Below are 10,688 nucleotides of genomic sequence, written 5' to 3' on the forward strand. Positions count from 1 at the left end.
TGATATTTTCAAATCTATTTGGCATTGAGAGAGAGAGAATAAAGAATTTAGGATTAGCATTAGGAAAGAATTTTGAATATGGTTAGGTGGTTCCTGGTACATTACATGGATCTGAAGCTCAGAGTCTTTGAGGAATTTTCTTCTCAATACATCAAAGCCAATTAAAAAATGAATTGCTTATTTTAATCCTAAATCAATATTCCACCTCCAAATTGGAATGTGTAAGAAATAAACCGTAAAATTTTGACAACTGCCAAAGAAAGACATACCCTAGAAGTCACTTTATATATATATATATATATATATATATATATATATATGGATATATGGATAATAATGTATATGGATGGATATGGATATGGATATATGGATAAATATATGGATAATAATGTAAAAGGAACAGTCCCAAAGGATGGCTTTAGAAGGCTTTGGAGTATAGTGTACTGATGAGTTGCTCTCACAAGACAGAGTCAGGATCCTGTTATGCCAAGGCTGGGAGATTTCCCACACTGGGTCCAGCAATGATTTATTACTGCTGTGATTCAGGGACTGCTGTGCCTTTCCAAGCACTTCCTTTTATGTAGTGGTGACCTAGACAGCATATTAAAAAGCAGAGACATTACTTTACCAACAAAGGTCTGTCTAGTCAAGGCTATGGTTTTTCCAGTGGTCATGTATGGATGTGAGAGTTGGAATGTGAACACAGTTGAGCGCTGAAGAATTGATGCTTTTGAATTATGGTATTGGAGAAGACTCTTGAGAGTGAGCCAAAGTAATCTTAAGAAAGAAGAATGGAACTGGGGGAATCAACCTGCCTGACTTCAGTCTCTACTACAAAGCCACAGTCATCAAGACAGTACGGTACTGGCACAAAGACAAAAATATAGATCAATGGAACAGAATAGAAAGCCCAGAGATAAAACCACGAACCTATGGACACCTTATCTTTGACAAAGGAGGCAAGGATATACAATGGAAAAAAGACAACCTCTTTAACAAGTGGTGCTGGGAAAACTGGTCAACCACTTGTAAAAGAATGAAACTAGATCACTTTCTAACACCATACACAAAAATAAACTCAAAATGGATTAAAGATCTAAATGTAAGACCAGAAACTATTCTCCCTCAATAATTTTTAAAATCAGTCATTGTTTCTATCTTTTCTTTGGATTTCTTTCTCAGACAATCTGATTTCAAATTTGTGTGTGTGTGCGTTACAGCCTGAAGAGATAATACACCCTTTAGCCAACAATGCTATATGCCAAGCACTGAGCAATAGACTCTGGGGTATGCAGAAATAAACTCCAACAAATGGTCCTTGATGCTGAAGAAGTCACATGTAGTTTGGAAGGCAGACATGTTAATAAATCGTTACACTGTAATATTAATCATTACAGAATTTTAAAAAGAAATAATCCATATACTAAAAAATTCACAAGTGTAAAGTGTGTAATTCAATGGTTTTTAGAATGTTCATAGAATTATTCAATCATCACCAGAATATAAATTCAGAACATTTAACTCTTCCACACACACACAAAAAATGTGCATTAACAGTTACCCGCCATCCATCTCTGGCCCCAGATAACCATTAGTCTACTTCCCATCTCTAAAACTTTGCCTATTCTGGACATTTCATGTATATGGAAACATACAACATGTTGTCTTTTGCAACTGCATTCTTTAGCTCAGTACATTAATTCATGTTCCCTGTTTTTAAGCTTATTTATGAACCAATTATACTGAGTTGTTGACTCTGATTCATAGTGTTCCTCCATTTTTACCACTGCTTATTTAATGTTATTTTTTTATAGAGTTGTATTATAATTTTCTTCTGCCTCATAACTGTGGCTGGTGTGTTTCATCTACTGGAAGGTTTTGACAGTCACTTTCTCCTTGTAGTAGATTTAAAGTGGATGCTATGCAACTTTTTCTGTATATTTTTAAAGTACCTTTTATTGTTCTTAAACATTAATTATAGCAAACTGTATACAGATGAGGCTGAGTGGTTTGAATGGCTTGCCAAGATTCTTCATTCAAGTTTACCATATTTGTACAGCACAGCGAGGCTTCTTTACTAATTGCTGACTTTTTCCTGTGTTTGCTTTGGAGGTAAGGAGATATAGCATCTCTTCTGATGCTGTGATGCTAGTGTTTCTGAAAGTTCCATATTTGCCACTGCTTCCCCCCTCTTCATCTCTTCACTACCAGATTTCCAACAATGCCTCCTCTTAACGTGACCTCTCTCACCCCTCAGGACGCGGCACACTTTTACCTTTGACTGCAGATATGGCCCAGTCTTTCCTTCTGGTTCCCCAGTAGTCACTGCTCTGACCCACAGGCGCTTACATGTCCCAGCTTTTCCGTCCCTCGGGGTCAGCCTTTCTCCATGAATGGTGCCATCTGCGTCCCCTACAGTAAGGGTTCCGTTGCTCAGTCCATTTCACAGATAATAGTCCTGTTACCCCACTTAGAAAAAGGGTTACAGAGTGGGCTACATTGGTTTGGGATGTTTTCTTCTATACGTAAATTGGACTTTTTAGAAACTGTGTCTCCTAATTATGTTCTAGGCATGCATTATAAGTGGAAGTCATGTGGAAAAACTTTATATTTAGGAGGCAATTGCTATGCTTCCTCCAATATTTTCTTTAAAATAGGATAGTTCCCCTCATTGGTTTGCAAGTCAAATTAACTATGGTAAATAAAGTAAATGATACTATAAACAATAATTTTATCTAGTTCTTCATGTCATTTCCCTAGTATTTGACTTATTTTACTTTCTTAAGCCAAAAAACACTAAATTTCAGCTAAATTTTTGAGGTAGAAATTGCTAGTTTTCATTGTTATATCTATTTTTCCTTTTCTTGTACAAAAGAGACTGCAGTAGGATATTTATTTTAATTAGACAGGTTATGTGATTATTTCTCATCATTAAAATGAGTGGGAGAAACATGTTTTTTCTAGGCTAAGACAGAATACAAGTCATCACGGAGTTCTATTCTCTTACTCCTCCCCTGCAAAGATGATAATGGATAAGGCTTTACCGCTAAGGAGTGAAGTCATAAAATGGAAATTATTTGAACTTCCATTGAGCTTCCACATGGAAGACATATTTTGCTAAGAAATATCTGAAACTGCATTGCAATTAGAATGAGCAAGAAATATACCTTTGGTTTGTCTAACCACTGAGATTTGGCAGAATAATAGGTACCACAGAATAGGTCAAAAGTATTCTGATGTATACAGAAGTTGAAATAATCTCCTCAGACCAAGAATAGGTGTATAGGCTTCCATGTTTCACAGTGGGGGGAAAAAAAAAAAACTTTAACCACATAACTCAAATAATCACTAGACTAGTGAAGTTCTTTAGTGGAAAAAGTTAAAGGAAAGTCCATATCCATAACACAATTAGGAGACTGAAAGCTTCTTTTATCCTTCTGAAAGTCATATTTTTTATACAGAAAATTTACATAAAATAATATCTATTATTTAAAATAAAATTCTTCTATTTATTATCATAAAGAAATGAACAGCCAGCAATATTAGAAATATTTTACAAGACCTTTGCAGATACCCACATTTGTGAAAATCACTAATACATTCACAGTCTCTCATAGAATATTTTAAGAAACACAAACTGTTTCAAAAAGCAAAGCAGGAAATATTAATTTGATTTAATTGAATTGATTTGATATAGAATTAATATTTTCTTGTAAAATAAACAATATTCTGTAATTTAACGTATGATTAGTATAGTTATATTAATTATGAGCTCAACTGTCAAACCTAAAACTTGCTGCTGTGTCCTATGTACTACGTGCTCACTACAAACAGCGTGAATATATATTTAGAAACAGATTTTCTTCTACTTTTGAATGATTTAATTCTAACTGAAATCTATTCTGCCTATGGCTCATCTCTGTGTGTTAGATTTCAACCTTAGTAGGAAATACTTTCTCAGTTACATATTCAACTGACACCTCCTTTTCTATTAACTTCACATTATGCAAATTAAAATGGTTCTTAAAATTCTTGAACCAATCTTTGCTCATAGATTTGGTTGCTTCAAATACTGTGCTGGTACCTGCAGCACTTGTGGTTCCATAGAAAGATTCTTCTTTCTTTCTTTCTTTATTTTTTAACAGGCTTCTGGCTTCTTCCTAAATTATATTTGCATTAGAGTCACATATTTCCTGTGGACATCTTCATAATACACATTATATTTTTAACTCTCATAAATTCTTTTAAGCTATAAACAACTATATGTGCAGGCTAGAACATTTTATGAAAGAATTTCTCTATTTCCATATAGAGCATGAGCTTTCTGAGTCACAAGGAGACTTATCAAAACCTTCTAGATTCTAGCCAAGAAGCTTTGCTTTTCTATTTCATTTTCGTATCTCACAAGGAGACTATCTTGCTTTTCTAGGCAATTCTCAGAAATACATATTATTATCATTATTTTTCACTTACAACCCAGGGAACCAAATAAGAAATGAATAACTGAATACACAACCTGTGATGAAACACAGATGGTATGAAGATTTACTTATTAGTTAAGTGAAATGATCCTATAATAGAGCTTCAGGTGTTCTACCAAAATTTACAAATATATAAGAATCACATTACAAACACCTGTGAGCACTTAAACATACATACATCCTAGAATTCCTTAGTCTCTGCTCAATACTAAAACAGTTGTTTCTATTGTTCTCAAATAGCAAGAATGTATTTGTGTATTTGTATTTAATGTACTCTTTTAATACAAGCTGGGTAGATTTGAAATTATTCTCATCCCTCTAACAGAGAGGGGTAAGCCAGTAGGCACTTGTTTCTCTTCCCTAACTCTTGACTCCTCTTATTGGAAGGACTGATGCTGAAGTTCCAATACTTTGGCCACCTGATGCAAAGAGCCAACTCATTGGAAAAGACTCTGATTCTGGGAAAGATTGTAGGCAGGAACAGAAGTGGGAAACAGAGGATGAAATGGTTGGATGGCATCACTGATCAATGGACATGAGTTTAAACCAATACCAGAAAACTCTAGGAGACAGTGAAGGACAAGGAAGCCTGGAGTCCTGCAGTCCACGAGGTTGCAAGGAGTCAGACACAACTTAGCTACTGCACAACAATAATAACAACTCTTGAGTTACACCAACCAAGGCTTCCCTTGTGGCTCAGCTGGTAAAGAATCTGCCTGCAATGCGGGAGACCTGGGTTCGACCCCCGGGTTGGGAAGATCCCCTGGAGAAGGGAAAGGCTACCCATTCCAGTATAGAATACTGGAAGACTCTATGGAGTGTATGTAGTTCATGGGGTCGCAAAGAGTCAGACACGACTGAGTGACTTTCACTTTAACACCAACAAAAGTTGGACTCTTTCCTATTTTACATATCTGTTTTACATAAAGAAGGGGAAATCCAACAATTAATTAACCATGGAACCCATTTGACACAGCAATGATACTATTAGTTTTTAATTCATTTGGGTTCCATATTATTAAATATTAATTTAAAAAGTAGATCGTCCTACCTTAAAATTTGATCACCAATGAAAGTCATAGAACTCATGATTAGTTGAAGAATAATTTTTTCCAATATTTTTCAAGATTGTTTTATGTCCCAAATCAGGAGTAGCAATACCTTTGTTTCTTAAATGAAAATTAAATATGTCAAGGTTTCTAAACATATACTTTATTCTAAGCTCTCTTTTATTTTGCAAACTTAATATAGAATACATTTGAAACTGTTCTTTTGCAGTCAAATGTTTCAAACAGATTTAGTTAGGCTATATTTTTTCTGTCTTATACAAATACATTCTTCAGCCTTCTGTAAATACATTCCAAGGAACCAGATCATACCTTCCTGGTGAGGCTTCTAAATTTTTTCCTCTTGTGCAGGGTCAATGAGCTAAATTTTTTCCTCTTGTGCAGGGTCAATGAGCTGAGCAACCTATCATCTACAATGTCTTTTCAAAATTTAATATGCTAACAATCCCGTTCCCCATGTACTATAATAATAACATTTGTAAAAGTACATAAATTAATGAGTATGAGTATGTCAACTAGTGGATTCCTGAGAAGCTTCATTATTCATGTGAAGACTTGCCCTAAGATGCGAGGGGTCAGTTACTCGCAGTATATTATTCAGTTGGATACAAGCTACAATTTATTTCTTGGCAAAGTTATTCTCTACCCTAGACAATGGTCTCCGAACATAAACTCATATTACGTCAGAACCTTTATAAATATTTAGATGTTTGCCTGATTAATTATGGCTTTTATTCAGCACTTTGGCAGTTATTTCACAATATTTGACAAGTTCTCACAGATGATTAGTTTGAAAATAAATATTTGAGAATGCTTGCTCCAAACGAATGTTAACTATCTGAGCCTGAAATCAGGAGTCATAAGAAACAGAATCAACATAGCTAGTCATTTCAAATTTTGTTTCCTGGCATCTATCTTAGATCCCCGTCTAGCTTTTTCCCCATGGGCCACCTACTTCAGAGTTTGAGACTCCGGCAGTTTGATTAAACAAGCAGCTTCTGGTCACCTGATCCTCCCGCACTCAGTTAAGAGGCTTCAGCGGGGTCCAGAATACTCATATGTTACAAGTCCGCAGTTGAATCCTTTTGATTCAAGTATTCCAATGCTGCGGAAAGGGTAATTTTCATTTAGCCATTAAGTGAATGCTCTGACTTTATATTCCTAATATTCCCTTTGTTTTCTCAAGGCATATAATTATAAAAATTGTGTTAAGGGCCACATAAATTAAAAGGGTACATCCTTTCTCAGATTTACAAGGGTTCCTTATCCCAATGAAGAAAGTAATAGGAAAGAAAATCGACACCATTTCACATACCATTTCCTTCACATATTTAATCTTCCATATAACCCAGTCTCGATTAACCAAGGTTTGCATCTGAGGAGACAGGTTTCCCAAGAGTATAAGTAACATCAAGTTCAAAAAGTCAATAAACCACAGAAATGAGATACCAATAGAGATCTCACTAATGCCAAGTCCCACAAACTATTCCATTATGCTGCTTCTCCACCAAATATGGTGATAATAGTGAAAGAATGGAAACTTCCTATATAATGCTAAATTGTATTCGTTATTTGACTAGTGTCTTGGTAAAACTCATGCTATGAATATCTCAGGCTTCCCTAGTGGCTCAGCGGTAAAAAATCTGCCTGCAGTGCAGGAGCCACAGGAGACGCAGGTTCGATCTCTGGGTCGGGAAGATCCCCTGAGGAGGGCAGGGCAACCACTCCAGTACTCTTGCCTGGAGAATCCCATGGACAGAGGAGCCTGGCGGGCCACAGTCCATGGGGTTGCAAGAGTCGGACACAACTGAAGCAACTTAGCATGCATAAATATCTGGAATGTTTTTAAATACCAACATTAAAATCTGCAGCTATTTTATTTTTCAACTATATCTTCACTTTTGGACTCCATGTATTAAGCAATTATTTTATCATCATATTGTGTTCTCAATTTCTTAGAAGACTAAATAAGAATTTTAATATTTTAGGAAAACACAAGGTTAGTAGTATTTCAGGAAATTTTTGAGATGGATTTCAAGGGAATGAATGAAATAATCTGTAAAGAATTTTCTAAAAAAAGGATAATTTTAGAACATTTAGAAATAAGAAAAAAAACCTGTTAGCTTTTATCATAAATATATGATTCTTCACATGCTCATTCTTGGTCTATCAGATAGGCATATTCAAAATAACATAATACAAAGTTTATCAAATTATAAAATATTTATGATGCTTGATACAAAACTTGGAGTGCCTTGATAAAGCACATCTTCATATTATGTTTAATACTAATGTTCACCTAGAATTTAGTGCGATGCTTGAGGGCATCATTTAAGGCTTCTCTAAGAAGAAGGAAATGGCAACCCACTCCAGTATCCTTGCCTGGGAAATCCCATAGACAGAAGGGCTGGTGGACTATGATCCAAAAGGTCACAAAGAATCAGACACCGCTTAGCAACTAAAAGAACAGCGCTGTTTAGAGGGGTCTTTAAACTCATGTTTCTTTATCACAAATACCGACGCTGTGTAAGTCTGCTCGAACCAATATTTTCCATTTGCTTGTGACCCACACTAGACTACTGTAACCTATGCAGGCTTATGGTAGCAATTAGACTGTGAAGTCTAGAAATCATTGGCTTCATTTTTCCTCTGTAAAGAGTTTTCATCCTCATTTCTTTTCTTTTTTAACTATTCTCATATCCCATTTGCTTTTCATATTTCTGTCCACTTTCCCAAAGAACTATGCTTAAGCAAGACATTATACAGCACTGGAAACATAGGAAACTCTATCAGCAGACACAAAATGTACACTAGCCCATGTCAGCTCAACTCACACCATCAAGTGCATTGCAAGTACAATAATTAAATTTAAAGCACTTCAATTATAGATCCTGACAGTGATGCGAATATTGGTTTACAGAAGTCTCTAAGTAGATACTTCTTGTCATTAAAGGAATAATCTTTAAAAATTAATGATAATTTTAATGAAAGAAACTCTCTAGATACACTCTTTAACCATGTAAGTTCAATCTGGAACAAATGTGAAAGATGAGAAAATTTTCATTTTAGATTAAACTAGTCCTCTGGACTCTGATTACTGCTGCATTTATGCCTGGCATTTTATCACTATAGTCAAATACTAGGCTCAATAAGCAAGCAAAAGAATCACATAGTGTTGAGAAATGAATGGCTGTTACTTTGCAATTAATAGATTGCCTTAATATATTTTGTATTAATGTTTGGCATTTTTAACATACAATTGAAAGTAATATTTTCAGATTAATCACTGAATATAAATACAACTATCTAACAAAATATAATGTATAGAAATGTAATTTATATTTTTGTTAAAATTGGAAACAGATATTCACTTTTAGAGAAATAGGTCCTGGGTTCTATTACAGATTATAGTATTCTCCTCTGTAGCTATAATTTTGGGTAAGCCATCATTGATTACTTTTTTTCTAAATTCGACAGCAATAAAATGAGGCACAGAAAACTTTTTTAAAATAAAAGTTCTATAATTTAAATTATAAGCAGTTTGAAAAAAAAAAAAAAAAAAAACACTTTTAGAATGCAAATAAATCAGCCAGAAGCTAATTTTGTTCAGCTACCTTTTCTTTTGCTATTTCACTTTAACCTTTTGTTTACACAGGCGAGCACTGTTTCTGTTTCTTTTGTATCTAGAGAGTGTCCATTATTGGCATAGATTTGGAACAATTCACTTGTGTGAGAAAAAGTGCAACGGAAGGCAAGGCGCTGACAGCCAACATTTGCTATGCCTATTTTTTCCCTCCAGCATCTGGAATATAAGCGCTGGCTTTTCCATGGAATAAAAGGGGAAAGTAAACACACTGCAACTTCTGACTGTTGTCTCTTATACTACAGATATCTAACATACCAGAAATCTCTCTTCTTTTGCTTATAATACCTATTCGGTCTGTGCTCATTTCTGGAGTCTCTAAGGAGGAATCTGATCCAAACTGATTCAATCAGCAGGATTAATTTTCTTACCTTCCTTACTTACGGTAAGGACCCGTTTCCTTGCTAGCTCAAAAGATCAGCAAAGGGTTGGTCTTTGCTCCTAAAGGCCACCCACCTTCTTTCTCATGCTTCCATATATCCCCACTTCCTCCGCAAATGGCAGGTGGAACCTCAGGCTTCACATTATTCTCCCTTCCCTTCAGGTTACCCTTCTGATGGATTCCCCAAATAAAAGGGAAATACAAATTGTTTATTATTTTTTAGCAATGTTTAGTATTTTCAGTATATGGTGTTTATATCTATTTTGCTACATTTATCTTTTGTATTTTCTATTTAAGATAACCATTTACTCACAGCAACTATAAATTAAATATGCTCTGCTGTTTTAAGCCACCAAGTTTGTGGCTATTTTTTTTTTTTACAGATGCCTCCAGAAATTAATATATCATGTATATAAAATTCTAAAGGAGACAAAACTAATCTATAGTCACAGCAGATGTTGTCTGAATCAGGGATTAGGGAAGGGTTGCTTGAAAAGGAACACCCAGGAACTTTCTGGGGAGATGAAAACTGTTATATGTTTTGACTGTGGGTAAGGGCTTCCCCTGTGGCTCAGCTGTGAAGAATCTGCCTGCAATGTGGGAGACCTGGGTTCGATCCCTGGGTTGGGAAGGTCCCCTGGAGAAGGGAAAGGCTACCCACTCCAGTATTCTGGCCTAGAGAATCCCATGGACAGAAGAGCCTGGCAGACTACAGTCCATGGGGTCGCAAGACTTAGACACGACTTAGCAACTTGCACTTTCACATGGGACCATGAGTATGTATGTTTATCGTAACTCATGGAACTATATAATTAAAGTTATGCTAATTATACTTCACTAAGTTAGAACTATGATTCGACAGTGCAGCGCTCATTCAATCTTACAGGTAAATCATCACACTGCCTCCATGCAATGTGGGTAGGACAAAATGTACAGAAGTAAGACTAAGGTTTATCTTTTCACTACGGTCAAGTCCTATAAAAATATCACGGTCTCACTATGTTCATGCCTGGCTTTATGATATGTCTCAAAGAGGTGCATCATCTGGGAAGCAGTGAGACAGCAACCCTTGGTCTCAGAGGCGCTCTATGCTGACTCCCTAGTGGGTGCTACCT

The sequence above is a fragment of the Muntiacus reevesi genome, chromosome 16, assembly GCF_963930625.1.
Source record: "Muntiacus reevesi chromosome 16, mMunRee1.1, whole genome shotgun sequence".
Classification (NCBI taxonomy): domain Eukaryota; kingdom Metazoa; phylum Chordata; class Mammalia; order Artiodactyla; family Cervidae; genus Muntiacus; species Muntiacus reevesi.